This window comes from Vicia villosa, linkage group LG4, assembly GCF_029867415.1.
Source record: "Vicia villosa cultivar HV-30 ecotype Madison, WI linkage group LG4, Vvil1.0, whole genome shotgun sequence".
NCBI lineage: Eukaryota > Viridiplantae > Streptophyta > Magnoliopsida > Fabales > Fabaceae > Vicia > Vicia villosa.
The window spans coordinates 171,720,618-171,739,126 of record NC_081183.1 but is presented as its reverse complement, the minus strand read 5'-3'; positions in this window follow the sequence as shown (position 1 = coordinate 171,739,126).

Below are 18,509 nucleotides of genomic sequence, written 5' to 3'. Positions count from 1 at the left end.
CCTTCGGATTAGTAATTCTAATGGGACAACCATGAAGGTTTTGGAGTCAATTCATTCACTCACTACCATGACTTTCCAGTCACACACTTCTATTTTTAGGGTTATTAACAAACTTGAGGGAGAATGACGAATACAAATAACTAAGTCCAGCTAAACATATGCTTTCAAGGTAAGACCGAGCCGAGGATATACAGAACGCCGAAGTAATCTCGTTTTCACAAAATTGATCTCGACGAAGTCAATATATGTCGGGAAATACAGTGACATCAGTTTACCTATAAACATTTGACATAAATATACAAATGACATAGTTCACCATAAAAAGATACTGGTCATTTTAGAAAACCTTATGACCACCTAATCTCAGTGTTTAACTTTTGAGCACACATAACTGCTAATGCCCGGGTAACAAACAAGAAAGTTTAGATTTTGGGAAGGTAATGAGTTCTACCCAGCAATTATAAGAACCTTGTTTTAAACATGTATTTTAAGTACACTAGAACTATAAATTGGAAGAAGTTAGAAACTCAATACTTATATGGACTGACGTGGCAGATATATCAATGAATAATAAATCCTAAAGCACAATAATTCTCCATTTGCGAATCGAAAGAAAAGAGAAGGAAGCTTATCGAATCATGAGTTAACTTTGTGCTACCTCGATTATGCAATATAGAATTAACACCAGATCATATAAATAAACAAATCATGAGTTGAGTTTCATGGCATTGGTTCATCAAACGGGGTTTTCATGCTATAGTAATTCTATATGTTTTTCTATTATGTATTGATACCGGTAACTTTATCTTATCGACACCACCATGCAATGAAGTTAATGTCACGAATACATTTAGAAAAAGGAGAGTTATGAATTCATCGAAGGTGAATGATAATTAATTTACATACCACATCAGTGATAACCATAACCGTTAGCGTTGTAATTAAATAATAGCTTAACATGTTTGGTCAATAGAATGTGCAAAAGATACCTATCTTTTAATGGCGGTGTTGTCAGTACGATCCGACAATTAGAGCAACATTTTGAAGCCGATCTGACTGATGTCTTTCCGAGCTCCAAATTTGTTTCCTTTTGAACCCTCGAGGAACGATCATGACTTTCACTTTGACATTTCATCGAACGCGTTGTGTGCCGAGCTTCTGCCCCCTAACTTCCCAAATTAAACAATTAATAAACACAAACAACAAATAAACTACAAATCAAAACAATAAACACGAACACAAAAAAGTAAGTGGAAACTCACGAAGCAATCAACATTGAAGAAACACCAAGCAATTGCAACTCCCGTCTACTTAAATCATTCAAAGATAGAAACCTATTTGTGTAAGAAACAGAAGCAGAGCAATAAAGTGTATCAGAAGCAAGCTTGTATTATTCAGCAACTTCAACTAACCTATTCACAAGAACACTCCTTATAGCGAAAACCAAAACCCTAATGCAATTTTAATTTTCATTAACAATTACCTCCAAATTACGAAGATAATCGTGATTATGTAACATAGGGTTCACATAACTGAGGATCTTCCAACTTCTTTGGTACCAAGATTTTGCGAAGTTTCTCTTATTCTTCTCCTGCTTGTGACTGGTTGTATCGGAAAACAACGTCGTTGGTTATGTCACCGAGAGCAACACACTCTCTTTTTCATTGTTCACAGTGCAACTACTTCCTTTTTTTTCTTTGCTTCATGTTGAGGGCGGCGCGTGGAGTTATCGATCAGAGATGTATGAACTAGGACGATCGGAGTCAGAAGACAATGAGATCAATCAAATTCGGAGGAAAACGGTGGCAATCGGAGACGGAGGCGTATAGGTCGGTCGGAGACGGAGGCGGATAGGTCAGTCGGAGACGGAGGCGGATAGGTCAGTCGGAGACGGAGAACAAGACGAATATGGGTGAGTGTGAGAGTGACACAGTATCTGAGAGTGAACACCAGTAAATAGAAAATATTAAATAAAAAATAAATATATACTAAACATTAGTTAATTATTCGTAATTTGATTATATGGTTGTGATATAGATTGGAATTAGCTACAAAATTATTTTGTAGTAAAATTATGGTAGTTAATCTTGCATTTTCTTGTTGTGTATAAAGATTTTTTGAAGTTAATCTAATTTTCGAAGACTACACTCTTTCTCTCTTGACATAAACAATGGGTACACTCTTCAACTTCAACAAATATAAGTAATGAAATCAAATCAAATAAGAAGTGCAAAATGGAGAAATGAAGTTAGGGGATTGTAGCCAACATGATAAACAGGCACAACCCCAAATGATGGAATCAAATACTTGATTGTTTTTAGATTAACTTGAGTTTTTAAATGGTCATAATTCATAAATAATACAGACCCAAATTATTTGATATTTTTCTCCCTATAAATATTGCAAGATAGAGTATTTGTTTAGGTGACACCTTTCATACCTTAAACTTTAGCAACATTCAATTATTTAAAGCCACTCTTTTTTTTTTATAATAAATTATTTTTAAATAATTAAAATTTTGGATTGCCTTTATCTCATGGAATCTCCCATGAGTTTCTTTAATAAAAAAATATTATTATAAAAGAAAAAAGGATACAAATTTAATATGATTGATCAGACCAAACAAAAAAGGAAAAATAGATATAAAAAAATTGTAATTAATATATAGACAATTCAAAGAATTACATAAATTTACGATATTTTGATTGGTGTTATGTAATCTAAATCTTTTTGACATGTTTTTTCCGTTGTGAATTTTCTTTTTCATCAGTGTTATTTATATGTTTAATGTATGTAGCGTCTTTACTCTTCCAATGCTTTAAAACTTTTCTATCATGAAAAAAATTTAAATATGATACATAAGGGTATTATGAGGCTTTTAACTATACTATCCGATAAAATGACATAAGAGATATTAATAAATAATTGTACTATATGATAAAATGACATAAGAGATATTAATACATAATTATTTTATTTTAAATTAAAATAAATTATAAAGGATATAAGTGAATTTTTGTTAAAAATATAAGGATAAAAAAGGGAAAAATAATAACACCTGATGTTCCTAGGCGTCCACCTAGACTAGCATATGAGGAGCTCTTAGAGAACCAGCAGGCCGAGGATGACCAAACCACTGATCTCTTGTCGATTTGTCAGCGGATACACTTGATAGGGCAGGATGCATTGGAGAGAGGGATTATTGAGCAGGGCGGTCCTGAGGTGGCTGCCATAATGCAGAGGATGGTTGGTGAGGCGTCCGGTGCGACGGCGTATAGCAGGCAGAGGAGGTCGCAAGGTGTTTGCATTAGGCATACTCAGTAGTAGATGTCTATTTGTGTTTTATTCATGACTTTTTATCCAGTGTTGTAATATTTTTACATTGGCACTTATCTGAACAACTACTTCCATATTATAGTATCGAATTTTTTAATCTATATTTGCTTTTATTTTTATTTGCGTTACATTTTATCGGATAGTAGGAGGTTTTAATTTTATTTCTACTATGTTGTTGTTTTGGAAACACTACGCCGTACAAGGGCTTCTAGAGCGCTTTTTTTGGGCTTTTAGAGCGCTTAAAAGCGCTGCCAAAGCTACCGCTGCCGTAGGTAACGACAGCGCTTTTGAAACTCCAAAAGCGCTCTCGTAGCCCCCCTATAGCAACACTTTTTTCCAGAAAAGCGCTCTCGTATCCCCCCTATAGCAATGCTTTTTCCAGAAAAGCGTTCTCGTAGCCTCCCTATAGCAGTGCTTTTTCTAGAAAAGCGCTCTCGTAGCCTCCCCTATAGCAGCGCTTTTATCCAGAAAAGCGCTCTCGTAGCCCCCCTATAGCAGCGCTTTTTCCAGAAGCGCTTTCGTAGGTTGCGCTTTTTTTTATCTTTTATGTTTTTTTATCTTAGGCAGCGCTTTTAGTTATAAAGCGCTTTCGTAGGTAGCCCTTTAAGAGCGTTTTTGAAAGCGTTGTCGTTGCTAAACACAGTATTTTAAAGTGCAACCTGTAATTTAAGCCTTCCCAGTTCGACCTGTAATTTATATTTATTTTCAACCTGTAATATTTTCGACCTGTAATATATTTTCAACCTGTAATATTTTCAACCTATATTTATTTTCGACCTGTAATATATTTTCAACCTGTAATATTTTCAACCATAGGTAGGACAATATATACTAATATAATACCATTATAATCCAAAATAATATATACACCATTATAGTTCAATTCACATGTAACTAACTCATCTCAAACAAACTAAATGAGATACATATAACTAACTCATCTCTAACAATAACTAAATCTGAATATAAGCCCGAAATGTAAAAAATCCGACGAACGCACGGTCCTGGTCCTGCAAAGTATGAACAGAACAACACAGTCAATTAAAGGCTCCAACATCTATACTTCAAATTTTCCAAGAAAACAAATTGTCATTCAGTAACATCAACAATGTTATTAGCAACAATTTCATGTGATTTACAACTCAATCCACCAATGTAATGTGTCATCAATCCAGTCTCAAATCAAACTATCAGCACCACTTAACAACAACAAAAACAAACTTGATTCATATAACAACGTCATCATCGTCAACTAATATTAAGCAAAATGAACCAACATCCACCAAAGAAACTCAAACACAAAGTCATTATCAAAATAATGTATTCATAAAACTTTTCACACAATAATGTATTCACACCTATATGAATAGTTGTTGAATATAAATTGACACAATTCCTCTTTGATTTCTTCCAACTTAAGTCTCGTGTAAGAAGCAACATAAAAGTCATCAAAGTACTACATAACAAAAACATAATATGAATGATTTAGTTAAATGTAATAAATTATAAGAAATTATCTTAAGTTATAAATCCATACCGTGATTGGAATCTCTAATTGATTCGTTTGAAGGATTTCTTTCAAAAACCTCAAAACAAAGTATCCACAATCATGACTATTTCGCTGTTGCGGACACTACATAAAAAAACAAATAAGATTTTATTGTTGTCTTGTTTTATCAAGTAGCATAACTATTATAAGCAAAATTATGAAAATTAATGTACCTGCACTTTGATCCAAGTAATGTTGTTTGATTTAGTCTGGGATACATGTGCGTCTCTTTGACTTCGGAACACTTGTATTGATCTAACAAAAATATAAAAGCATATATTTAGATCAATCTCACAAATAATTAAATATATAAATATACACGAATATTTAGAACGATCCCACTTACGTATCAATCATTTACTTCATAGCCGAATAATTGGTCCACACACCATCTACCAAATTCAGAAAATATACCACTTCTCTTATAGGGTTGATAGCAAGCAACAACCAGTGTGCTCTATAAATTAAAACAAAAGTTTATATGAAAATTTTACTAGGCAAAAGAAACAAAGATTAGATGAACCAAGAATGAGAAACTAACCCTACTGGTCGGGTATTATACGCCCAAAGAAACAGACTTTCTGTATTGCCGGTAGTCAGGAATCTATCGACTAAGCGCTGTCTAACTGATTCCGGTTCCGTAGCAATTGTCTGTCTATTGCAATGGGCGGACGACACGAAATGGAATCTGTTTGACAATTCAGTCCCGCGCAACACTTTGTCATACAACAACCTTAAATAAAAACATAATAAACATTAGATTATTTTCATTGAAATGTGTAAATAAATTGTTCAACTAATTAAATAATATATTCATCGGATTACCGGATGTATGAGTGAACATTACCGACGCCTAGTTGGTCATGCGAAAAAATCTCATGCATGTCATCTAGTGCAATATTTTCGAGGAATTCAATACCAAAGACAGCTTCATCCATATTAATTTCACGGAAAGCACCTGTTGTCAAATCTGACATATCAAGGCAAGTGTTCCGAGCGTCTGCCGGTATCGAGGCACAAAAGCACCACCTCTTTTTGCCCCTGGCTTTGGAGGCCCCTTTTCCTTGGGTGGTACGCTACGAACTTGCTGCGTCACTTGTTGTTACCCCCGAGCAGATACCTAAAAATCATATAACTTAGGTAAATTATAAAATCATGCAGTTTTAGATTCAGATTATATATTAACACTTTAAATGTACCTCTTTTAGTGATGCAACAGACTTGTCCTCCTGCAAAATCCCTTTATCCTTAATTGCGGGTTTTGTAAGAGCAGTCTAAAATTAAAATGTAAAAAATAATTAACGTAACGGTTCAGAATTGACATTCGAAAACTAAATGATTCATCATGGTTTTCAACATACCTCATCACCAATGATAATGAGCTCCGAGGGCCATGCAACAAATGACCCTATTGCATCTCGCAGCAATGTTATCTCTGAGACGGCGAACCAGAGGCGGAGGGAGAACGATTTAGAAATCGAGAGTAGAATGAGGATGGAGAACGTGGTGGAGAGACGGTCGTAGCTGCAACTGAAGATGAAGGTCGTGGCGGAGGGACGGTCGGAGTAACTGTAGATGAAGGTGGTTAGGGTTTCAGACGCGAGGAGAAGAAGAGAGAATGAGAAATTAATTAGGGCAAAACGTGTTTTTGTGTTAATTAGTTTAATTAATTTAATTTTAAAATAGCTACGAGAGCGCTTTTGAAAAGCGCTTTAGTAGCACCCCCTATACCAGCACTTTTTTAGAAAAAAAACGCTTTCGTAGCCTACCCCTATAGCAGCGCTTTCGTAGCCCACCCTATGCCAGCGCTTCTATAAAGCGCTTTCATAGCCCAGCCTATACCAGCGCTTTTGAAAAGCGCTTTCGTAGCCCAGCCTATACCAGCGCTTTTGAAAAGCGCTTTCGTAGGACCCCCATATATCAGCGCTTTTTCCCCTTGTTTTATAGTTGTCTTTAGTGAAAGCTATAGCAGCGTGTCATACCCCAAAATTTGCCCGGTCAACTCATGTCTTTTAATTCATCAAGGATCAAAATTAAGAATCATGGGGTTTGACATTCCTATTGTCAAACCTGCATTCTTATAAGATATCCTGAGTCAAAATGGGGGTTAAAATCAGAAAGTGCTTGAGCTCAGTCATCTAGCTCATCTATTCCGTCTTCTTGAGGTTTTTTTAGTCCTTTCTCACAAATTATTCACATGGTTTATTATTTATAATTAGTTTAATCATTTTATTATTATAACTAACTATTATTAATTAGTGGTGGTTTTAATAATATTATTATTAAGATTATTATAATTATGTTTAACTATTATTGTTATAATATACCATGGATTAATGGGGTAGTAATTTATTTGGGCTAAAAGAAAAAAGATCAATTGGACAATGGGCCCATTAGAAAAAACCTAAATTGACCAATATAAAAAAGAATTATTTGGTGCACAAGGGGGGATTGGCCGAAAAAAGTGGCTAGCAGAGGCAGACAAAAAAAACGTAAAACAAAGGGAAGGAGGAGAAGAACGTTTTTGACTCAAGTTCTCTTTTTTCCGAATCCAAGCATACACCCATCATAAATTGAATTTGGATATATATTGGTGTTTATAATCTTGTTTAGAATCTTTTTGGGCCATTCAATTGAATTTTTGTTGCAGGTTTCAAGAATCACCATTGTTAGATCTTGAAGCTCCATATTTGGGGTCTCTTGATACAAGCAAAATTAATATAAACCGATAATACCATTGGATTCGGAAGGCCATTGTTAGTCAATCCATGACCTTATAATTTATTTATTTGTTGTGTTGCTTGGATTCACGTTTACAGGGATGGCCATGTTGTGTGCATAAGCGTTGAAACGAGGAAGGAGAACCCCCCAGCAGCGCAAGTTTTCTTTTATATAACGCTTCAAATTCGTATAATAACAGACGAACGTATGTTAATGACAGAATTCAGAAGTGGCGTGTTGGCAAAGAGGTTGACTGGCGAGGGAGGAAACTGGGGTTCGAACCCCACACGCGACATATTATTTTTGATAATTTGGATGTTTCAATATGCTCACGGATCCCATACGGTTGGCCAGGGTGCGCGTATCATGGTCCTTCACGCATCAGCTGTCAGATCATCTGCCATATGGATCCAACGCATCAGAGATGAAGGTGCAGCATGGGATCTCTAAGGTTGCATACACAGGATCCTTCTCCAGGTTTTCTTAATTATTTAAATTATTCAATTGTTTAATGATTAATTAAATTATTATTTTTATAAAGTTTGATTGTTAAATCAAATGAATAATATAATTAAATTAGGGTTATGCATATAATTAGGATACAATTATTTAGGATTATTCCCTCGATTATTTTCCCCGACTATTCGACTTAATTATTTAATTAATTTAAATGGTTAAAAATCACAAAAACCCTAGAAAGGTTATATGTATTAGGATTTGCCCAAATCCCACTGCCCATTTGGGCGAAACATTAACCTTCGAATAATTCTCTCCTCGACCCGACTAAAGCTATTAGTCGCATTAGACGAGAGATAAAATAATAAAAACAATAAACTCTAACTTCCTCTTTAACGGATAAATGGCGGATGAATATCTATTTCATCCCGCCTTCGAATTAGTCGACTCTCTATGTCGTACTGATCAAATATCTGAATAAAGCAGTAAAATAATTTAATTAATACTTTATTTAAATTCTCTCCTCGACCCGACTAAATCCATTAGTCGCATTAGACGAGAGATAAAAATATACATAAATTAAAATACATTTAATTTGCTGCCCGCGACGATCAATCTATCGATCCGAGTAACCAGCAATGCCCATTAATCCGTTAACTATAATGATCAAACCTATTGATCATTGCAACTAACGGTGTCATATCAAATCAGGGTTGTACGCCCGAAACATCTAAAATACACTAAACCACGATACTACAGGATTTTTATCCTGGGCAACTCAAAATGCCCTTTCAAATCAAATTCAAACTGCGATAGGCTGACCAAAAAGCCTCTGAAAAACCTTCAAATCAAATTTCAGACCTTAAGGGCGTACAACCCGTCCCCCGAACTACGTTGACTCTGATTCTCCATAAGGAGATACGTAGGCACTTGGCAACAAGGCGAGTCCCCCTCCCTAAAATCTCAATTTTCCCCCTATTCAATTCTTTAGCTTTTAAACCTCAATGTTTTAGCCATAAACTTTTACCTTAGATTCAAAGCCAATAGGAAAGGGTTGAGGGTGCCTAACACCTTCCCTCGACCTGATTATAATAACTTACCCTGAATCTCATAACTGCGTAGGGTTTCCTATTCGCCCTTCAGAATAGGTGGCGACTCTAAAAGTCTAATTTTTAGGGCAGGTTGCTACAGCTGGCGACTCTGCTGGGGACTATAGTGATAACAAAACTGTAAATTATTATGCTCCTAGGTTTTGGCAGGGTTTAGGTTTTTGGAAACTTTTAGGTTTTGGCAAACTTTTTTAGGGTTTGGCAAATTTGCCAAAAATAGGGTTTGGTTTCGGATTTGGGTTTTTTATTTTATTTAAATATTTAATTTTTTTAATTAATTATTTATTTATTTATTTACAATTCCCGTTTACAATTATTATTCACAACAATTCAAATGAATATTTTCGACGTTAATATTTATTGTTGTGCTTCTGGAGCTACAAATGACAGGATTTGGGGATCAGGTTCTTATAAATATTTAAATTCAATTTTATTTATTTATTTACGGTTTTTATTTACAGTAATTATTTATAGTAATTTAAATAAATGTTTATTTAAATGATTATTTGTTTTACTGTAAATTTTGGGTATATATAAATTGTTGTTAAACCTAAGCGTGGGAATTATAATAATGACCAGAGGAGAATTACATCGCCTACGAGTCTTATTATAATTCCACTCAGAGTGGGTTGAATATCCGGAAAGGTCTGATACGAGGCTCGACCTTGTTGAGGGCTGGACTTGGTATTTGGCTGATCTCTCTGGGAACCTACCCCTAAAATTCAAACCTCATGGATAAATGAGTTGTTCTAAAATCCAAAGAGACAAAAAGTTCTCGGCGGCTACGAACGACCCCATGGGACCTTCTAGAATATACCAATGGAAGGGTAGGCACCCTAAGCCGCTACGTCGAACCTATGAACCTAGGACTTTTGTGCTTTTGTGCTCTTTATATGTTTGCAATTTATGTACTGCGAATGTCTTGCGTGTTAATTTTGCGGGTACATCTACGCGTTCCCTGGCCTACAGGGACCCTATTTCCAAAACCATGTCCTTCCTACGAAGGACACCTCCATTTACGCACGTCGATTGGCCTCTCGATGGCCATGCGATCCAGTGACTGCTTTGAACAGTCACCATGTGCTTACATCTACGCGTTCCCTAACTTGTAGGGATTATATATCTAAAAAACGCATCCTTCATACGAAGGACATCTTTGTTAGCATACGTCAATTGGCCTCTTGATGGCCATACGACTCAGTGACTATCTTGAACGGTCACCCAGTGCTTACAACTACGTATCCCCTAGCCTGTAGGGATGCTATTTCAAAAAAAAATCGCGTCCTTCCCCGAAGGACAACTTTATTAGCATGCGTTTGATTGGCCTCTCGATGGCTATGAGATCTAATGACTGTCCTAAACGGTCACTCCATGCTTGTTCTCGCGCACCCTCTAACTTGTAGGGTTTTGGATTTTCGTTTGTACATCTCACATCCCTAGCCTGTAGGGATTTTTCTTCGTCCATATCGTCCTTAGATAGGCTGTGTTCCGCATAGAGAACCTTCCCACGAGGGACAAATTCATTGGTACACGTTGATTGGCCTCTCGATGGTCATGAGATTTAGTGACTGTCATTGAACGGTCACTAGCCGCTATCTTCTGCATACTCTCGAATCTAAGGGATTTCCCTTAGCGTGTCATAACATTTATCCTGCAAAGATTCCAAGAGGGTCTAATGTCGCCTCTAAGGCTATCCCTAGGATCATATGTTACACGTCTGCATTGCATACACGGAGTTACAATACAAGGAGTCTCTCGCTTACGCGTGCATTGGTATTTTCATGCATTCATACATTCTCATTTGCATTTCTATCTTCACCCGCATCCACACTTACCACGCTAGCCGGTTTCCCAAAATTCCCAAATAAAAGGATCATAGACTATGGAGAAAGGAGGATAAATTATTGAGAAGGATCTTAGTCTTACTAAGTAAAAAAGGGATGCCTTTCGCCATGCCAGCCGCATGTCCATGCCTTGTCATAACAGGATTATAAAAACAATAAAGGTTGTCATCGAGCAAGGATTAGTTCAACAAAGAGTTCCCTCATAGATACACTCAAGATGTATCTAGTCATAAAGGGGTTCATCTTAGAACATATCAAACTTACAAGGATGCTCTACGATAATCTGGAGGCGAGGGTCAGTCCAACTGGGGCAATACCCTGAGCAAAGATGCATGACTACAATGGAGGGAATGCGGCATATGTCAACCCCACACCAAAGAAAAAAAGGGTCATAGGTGATACTATCCTTAGGGAAAGCAAAAGAGGTTCAGTCAAAGGAAACTCATGAAGTTCCGATACGACGAAAACCCACCGCTAACAATTTATTCCCGCCGGGTTTGACATGTCCAAAGAAAATTCGAGGTTGCCCTCACTTCTACAAGTTTAAGAATCTAAGGAGTGAAACAAGGTCAGTGGATCTACAAAGGAGATTATCCCTAGGATCAATAGGTGTTTACCGTGCTCACAATTTCAACCCTTACGACCGCTAAGTGTTACTCAAGATAAAAGTTGTACCTTCGGATTAGTAATTCTAATGGGACAACCATGAAGGTTTTGGAGTCAATTCATTCACTCACTACCATGACTTTCCAGTCACACACTTCTATTTTTAGGGTTATTAACAAACTTGAGGGAGAATGACGAATACAAATAACTAAGTCCAGCTAAACATATGCTTTCAAGGTAAGACCGAGCCGAGGATATACAGGCATTGCTTCAATTCCCAAACAGTGGAGATATAAGGATGTTAATCCCTCGTTACCCCCTCGAGCCAGGAGTTGGAGTTTGTTTCTACTTTTAAAAAAAAAAACTTTGATTTCAACCAGGGGCAGGGTAGATTTCAATTAATTCAATGGTGTATTTTGGTTGGCAAGAGAATCACTCAATCCAAGCAAAGGATCAAGCAAAGCAAAGGTTCAAGCATATTTTCTTTCTCGCATTCATCAAAGATTGAGGAAGTAATGGAGATGACATTCACAACAATCTTCTTCCTCATTACATTATTCAAGATAGAGGAAATATCAAAGGTGAAGCTTGCGAATCAAAATCAACATAGCAGTCACAACATGCAATATCCAAGAATCAATCTCAAAAGGAGCTTTCAAGAATAAAAAACGGCCGCTAAGTCAAAATGAAAATTCCATAAAAGGAAACAAAAAAGACTTAGGCAAAATTGGGGCATCCCGATGGGTCAAATTCAAAAGAATTAGCTCATGCAAAAATAAGGGATAAAAAACAAAGGCTAAATACAATGGATAATCTGGTGACTGCTAAATCATCAAAGCTTCGCATCCATGCTTGGATCTTCACAATATTTTCATCAATGCTTGGATCTCTACTAAGGCCTCCGCGCAACATCAAAACTGATTCTCTTACAAACAAAGCACATCCATTGGATTAAGCGAATTTTAGGATCTGGAGAACATCAAGGAGAAAGGGGTGGGATAAATAAAATTTTGAGCCTTATATCCATTGTTTCTTAAAACATGAACCAGGCCAAGTTACAACATTTAAAAGTCCTAATTGAGGCAAGGTTAACCACGAAAGCATATTAAGCAGGATTTGTTATACTGACTCCTATGTTTGTTAAAACTATTTCTAACCACTATGCTTCTTCAAGCATTCCTTCCAAAACCATCCAGTCCTAATTCATAACGGACTTCGATTTCAAAACTTGCGTACGCATCGCATTGGAGTTACTTCTCGAAGGATACAACGTCGTCCACAAGTATACACTTAGCATCGAGGAAATCCCGAAATGGGGTAATCAAAGGTGATCATTTCTAATAAAGACCCTGGAGTTGGGGGAACCACATCTAGGGGGTTCTCCTAAACAGGAGCAAAAATTTCAAGGAGCACAGGGGCATACAATCGAACATCCTATTAACTAGGGGCGGTCTTCCTAAGGTTCAATCGACTTGGGGCACATCTCAAAGCAATCTCAAATAGGGGCATGTCAGACATGGGAAGAATTCAAAAGGATAGCACACTAAGGATAGTCCTCCATATCATGGAGATCAGGGGCACACCCTTCAATCTAAACATCGAAGCATATGACAAGGCTATTCCCTGGGGCACTTCCTTCATAAGCGTCTTTCTCCATGAAAATACTGGGGCAATGGACATCAAATCCGCAAGACACACAACAAAAAGAAAATGCGTTCCCGCACCATACAACATTGAACAAATCTTTTTCTCCTAACTACGATCTTCAAAGTTCGAACAAAACAGGTATTGGGAAATCGCGCTAGCATCACACCCCATCTTATCAAACAAACCCGCAACTCCAGCGAACTATATACGCTTTGGTTATTAATAACCTATCATTGGAGCATCATACAAATACATATAAATCATGCATTTACACACATTGGTTGATACATTACACCACACCTTTTCGGGAAATCTTCTTTAAGACAAATTTCTATCTACTCTAAGAGCCTTTACAGGTGGTCTTTTCTAAGACAAATTGCTACCATGTCGAAAAATCACTTCAGATAGTCTTCTTTAAAGACAAACATTCACTTCCATTCCAAAAAGACCTTTTCAGGTAATCTTACAGAAGACATTACTTCGTTCCACTCATTACGTCAACCAAACATACGCATAAGCATAAGCATACATAAACATTACAAAGCCAGCATAAGCATAGTCAGGGTATAAGTGCAAGCATGGAGTAAACAAGCTCAATGGGTTTAAGGAGATAAAATCTCGGGATTGCATCATCATTAGCATACATACATACGCATTAGCATACGCATATCATCTAGTGCATTTACGCATCACAAAAAGCCCAATTTCTATTGGCAGTCCAAACCATCATTAAACCCAGTTCCCGTCTGGTAATCAGTTCCCGTCTCATTATTACATCAAAATTCAAATCATACTACAAAAGCCTAGTTTCCAACCCTCGTGTTGTGATTGGTGTATTTTCTCCGACCCTCGAGTCGTGAGTCTCCGAACAGGTGAATCTTTTCCATGCAGGTAAATTTTTGCTAGAACTATAGCAGGCGATCACTCTTATGCAGGTACGCTTGTCAGAACTATGGCAGGTAATTCCTTTGGTGCAAGTGAAGTGTACGAACTAGGACAAATGATCCTATTGGTGCAGGTGAACTTGCTAGAACTATAGCAAGCAATCCTATTGGGGTCCACAAACTGCGAGTAGCTTACCAGCACTACGGTAAGTGAGAGATATAAACTGCGAGTAGCTTACCAGCACTATGGTAAGTGAGAGATACAAACCGCGAGTAGCTTACCAGCACTATGGTAAGTGAGAGATATAAACTGCGAGTAGCTTACCAGCACTATGGTAAGTGAGAGATACAAACCGCGAGTAGCTTACCAGCACTATGGTAAGTGAGAGATACAAACCGCGAGTAGCTTACCAGCACTATGGTAAGTGAGAGATATAAACTGCGAGTAGCTTGCCAGAACTATGGTAAGTGAGAAATACAAACTGCGAGTAGCTTACCAGCACTATGGTAGGTGAGAGATACAAACTGCGACGTAGCTTACCAGCACTATGGTAGGTGAGAGATACAAACTGCGACGTAGCTTACCAGCACTATGGTAAGTGAGAGATATAAACTGCGAGTAGCTTGCCAGAACTATGGTAAGTGAGAAATACAAACTGCGACGTAGCTTACCAGCACTGTGGTAAGTGAGAGGTTCACAAACTGCGGGTAGCTTACCAGCACTATGGTAAGTGAGAGGTTCACAAACTGCGAGTAGCTTACCAGCACTATGGTAAGTGAGGGGTTCACAAACTGCGGAAGCTTGCTGATCATAGCAAGCCAGTTACACAACCAACAGAAGGTCCTCGCTATTCCTTTTCAGGAACCTTTCCAGGAAGTCTTCTTCAAGACGTATTCCATCCTTTCTAGGAGCTTTTCCAGGCATACAAGATTTTTCAAACGATTCCTCAACTGGGTTTATCGCGTTAGTCCCTCGGCAGTGATATTCTCCAAAACTTCAACAAACAATCAAAGGTGTTATCTTTCTTTTCAGAAATACTAACATACTTCGATTAACGTAACTAACAATCATGCATCATTCAATTAACATACCTCATTCATACATAATGCATATACATACATGGCTTTCATTTATTTTGAGAAGCCCGCTGCATCATACATCACATGCATCATACCATCGCATAAAATTCAGGTTGCCTCTTTAGGCTACGCTACAAAAAAAAATCAATCATCTGGTCCCTTCCAAAAGGCGTGTGCTTCACACTTAGAAGAATGGTATTCACCTTGGGTGGCATCTTTAAGCCCATCTCCCACGGAATTCTTTCCCGACAAAGGCAAATTTCAGGGCATTTCAGTGTTCAATCATCTTCTACCTTCAGATCACGATAAGCAGACGTGCTTATCTGACTCTTCAGGTTTAAGAAGATTGAACAGGGGCAGCTGTCATACCCCAAAATTTGCCCGGTCAACTCATGTCTTTTAATTCATCAAGGATCAAAATTAAGAATCATGGGGTTTGACATTCCTATTGTCAAACCTGCATTCTTATAAGATATCCTGAGTCAAAATGGGGGTTAAAATCAGAAAGTGCTTGAGCTCAGTCATCTAGCTCATCTATTCCGTCTTCTTGAGGTTTTTTTAGTCCTTTCTCACAAATTATTCACATGGTTTATTATTTATAATTAGTTTAATCATTTTATTATTATAACTAACTATTATTAATTAGTGGTGGTTTTAATAATATTATTATTAAGATTATTATAATTATTTTTAACTATTATTGTTATAATATACCATGGATTAATGGGGTAGTAATTTATTTGGGCTAAAAGAAAAAAGATCAATTGGACAATGGGCCCATTAGAAAAAACCTAAATTGACCAATATAAAAAAGAATTATTTGGTGCACAAGGGGGGATTGGCCGAAAAAAGTGGCTAGCAGAGGCAGACAAAAAAAACGTAAAACAAAGGGAAGGAGGAGAAGAACGTTTTTGACTCAAGTTCTCTTTTTTCCGAATCCAAGCATACACCCATCATAAATTGAATTTGGATATATATTGGTGTTTATAATCTTGTTTAGAATCTTTTTGGGCCATTCAATTGAATTTTTGTTGCAGGTTTCAAGAATCACCATTGTTAGATCTTGAAGCTCCATATTTGGGGTCTCTTGATACAAGCAAAATTAATATAAACCGATAATACCATTGGATTCGGAAGGCCATTGTTAGTCAATCCATGACCTTATAATTTATTTATTTGTTGTGTTGCTTGGATTCACGTTTACAGGGATGGCCATGTTGTGTGCATAAGCGTTGAAACGAGGAAGGAGAACCCCCCAGCAGCGCAAGTTTTCTTTTATATAACGCTTCAAATTCGTATAATAACAGACGAACGTATGTTAATGACAGAATTCAGAAGTGGCGTGTTGGCAAAGAGGTTGACTGGCGAGGGAGGAAACTGGGGTTCGAACCCCACACGCGACATATTATTTTTGATAATTTGGATGTTTCAATATGCTCACGGATCCCATACGGTTGGCCAGGGCGCGCGTATCATGGTCCTTCACGCATCAGCTGTCAGATCATCTGCCATATGGATCCAACGCATCAGAGATGAAGGTGCAGCATGGGATCTCTAAGGTTGCATACACAGGATCCTTCTCCAGGTTTTCTTAATTATTTAAATTATTCAATTGTTTAATGATTAATTAAATTATTATTTTTATAAAGTTTGATTGTTAAATCAAATGAATAATATAATTAAATTAGGGTTATGCATATAATTAGGATACAATTATTTAGGATTATTCCCTCGATTATTTTCCCCGACTATTCGACTTAATTATTTAATTAATTTAAATGGTTAAAAATCACAAAAACCCTAGAAAGGTTATATGTATTAGGATTTGCCCAAATCCCACTGCCCATTTGGGCGAAACATTAACCTTCGAATAATTCTCTCCTCGACCCGACTAAAGCTATTAGTCGCATTAGACGAGAGATAAAATAATAAAAACAATAAACTCTAACTTCCTCTTTAACGGATAAATGGCGGATGAATATCTATTTCATCCCGCCTTCGAATTAGTCGACTCTCTATGTCGTACTGATCAAATATCTGAATAAAGCAGTAAAATAATTTAATTAATACTTTATTTAAATTCTCTCCTCGACCCGACTAAATCCATTAGTCGCATTAGACGAGAGATAAAAATATACATAAATTAAAATACATTTAATTTGCTGCCCGCGACGATCAATCTATCGATCCGAGTAACCAGCAATGCCCATTAATCCGTTAACTATAATGATCAAACCTATTGATCATTGCAACTAACGGTGTCATATCAAATCAGGGTTGTACGCCCGAAACATCTAAAATACACTAAACCACGATACTACAGGATTTTTATCCTGGGCAACTCAAAATGCCCTTTCAAATCAAATTCAAACTGCGATAGGCTGACCAAAAAGCCTCTGAAAAACCTTCAAATCAAATTTCAGACCTTAAGGGCGTACAACCCGTCCCCCGAACTACGTTGACTCTGATTCTCCATAAGGAGATACGTAGGCACTTGGCAACAAGGCGAGTCCCCCTCCCTAAAATCTCAATTTTCCCCCTATTCAATTCTTTAGCTTTTAAACCTCAATGTTTTAGCCATAAACTTTTACCTTAGATTCAAAGCCAATAGGAAAGGGTTGAGGGTGCCTAACACCTTCCCTCGACCTGATTATAATAACTTACCCTGAATCTCATAACTGCGTAGGGTTTCCTATTCGCCCTTCAGAATAGGTGGCGACTCTAAAAGTCTAATTTTTAGGGCAGGTTGCTACACAGCGCTTTCTCTCAAAGCGCTGTCGTAGCTGCGTTGCTAAATGTAAGATTTGGCGTAGTGAAAAAAATGAATCATTGAAAATCTGCATATTTCGGATATGCATACCTGAAACAGCTTCTTGGTGATTTCGAATATGTATATCCGAAATCATTGAAATCTGATTAAGGGTGATTTCGAAGATGCATATCTGAAATCTTTAAAATTAGGATATGGGTGCCTTCAGAGATGCATTTCAAAAGGGCAATTTGGGGTTTTCAGTAGAGATTTTCACCCCATATGGGTGTCTACAGAAATTGTCAAATTTGGTGGCCGAACCGCCCATAAGAATGAGCTTTGTTTAAGATCGATTGAGTTTTGGCAATTATATATATATATATATATATATATATATATATATATATATATATATATATATATATATATATATATATATATATATATATATATATATATATATATATATATATATATATATATATATATATTGCAACTACGTTGAAAGGTAGGTGTTGTCGCCACCCC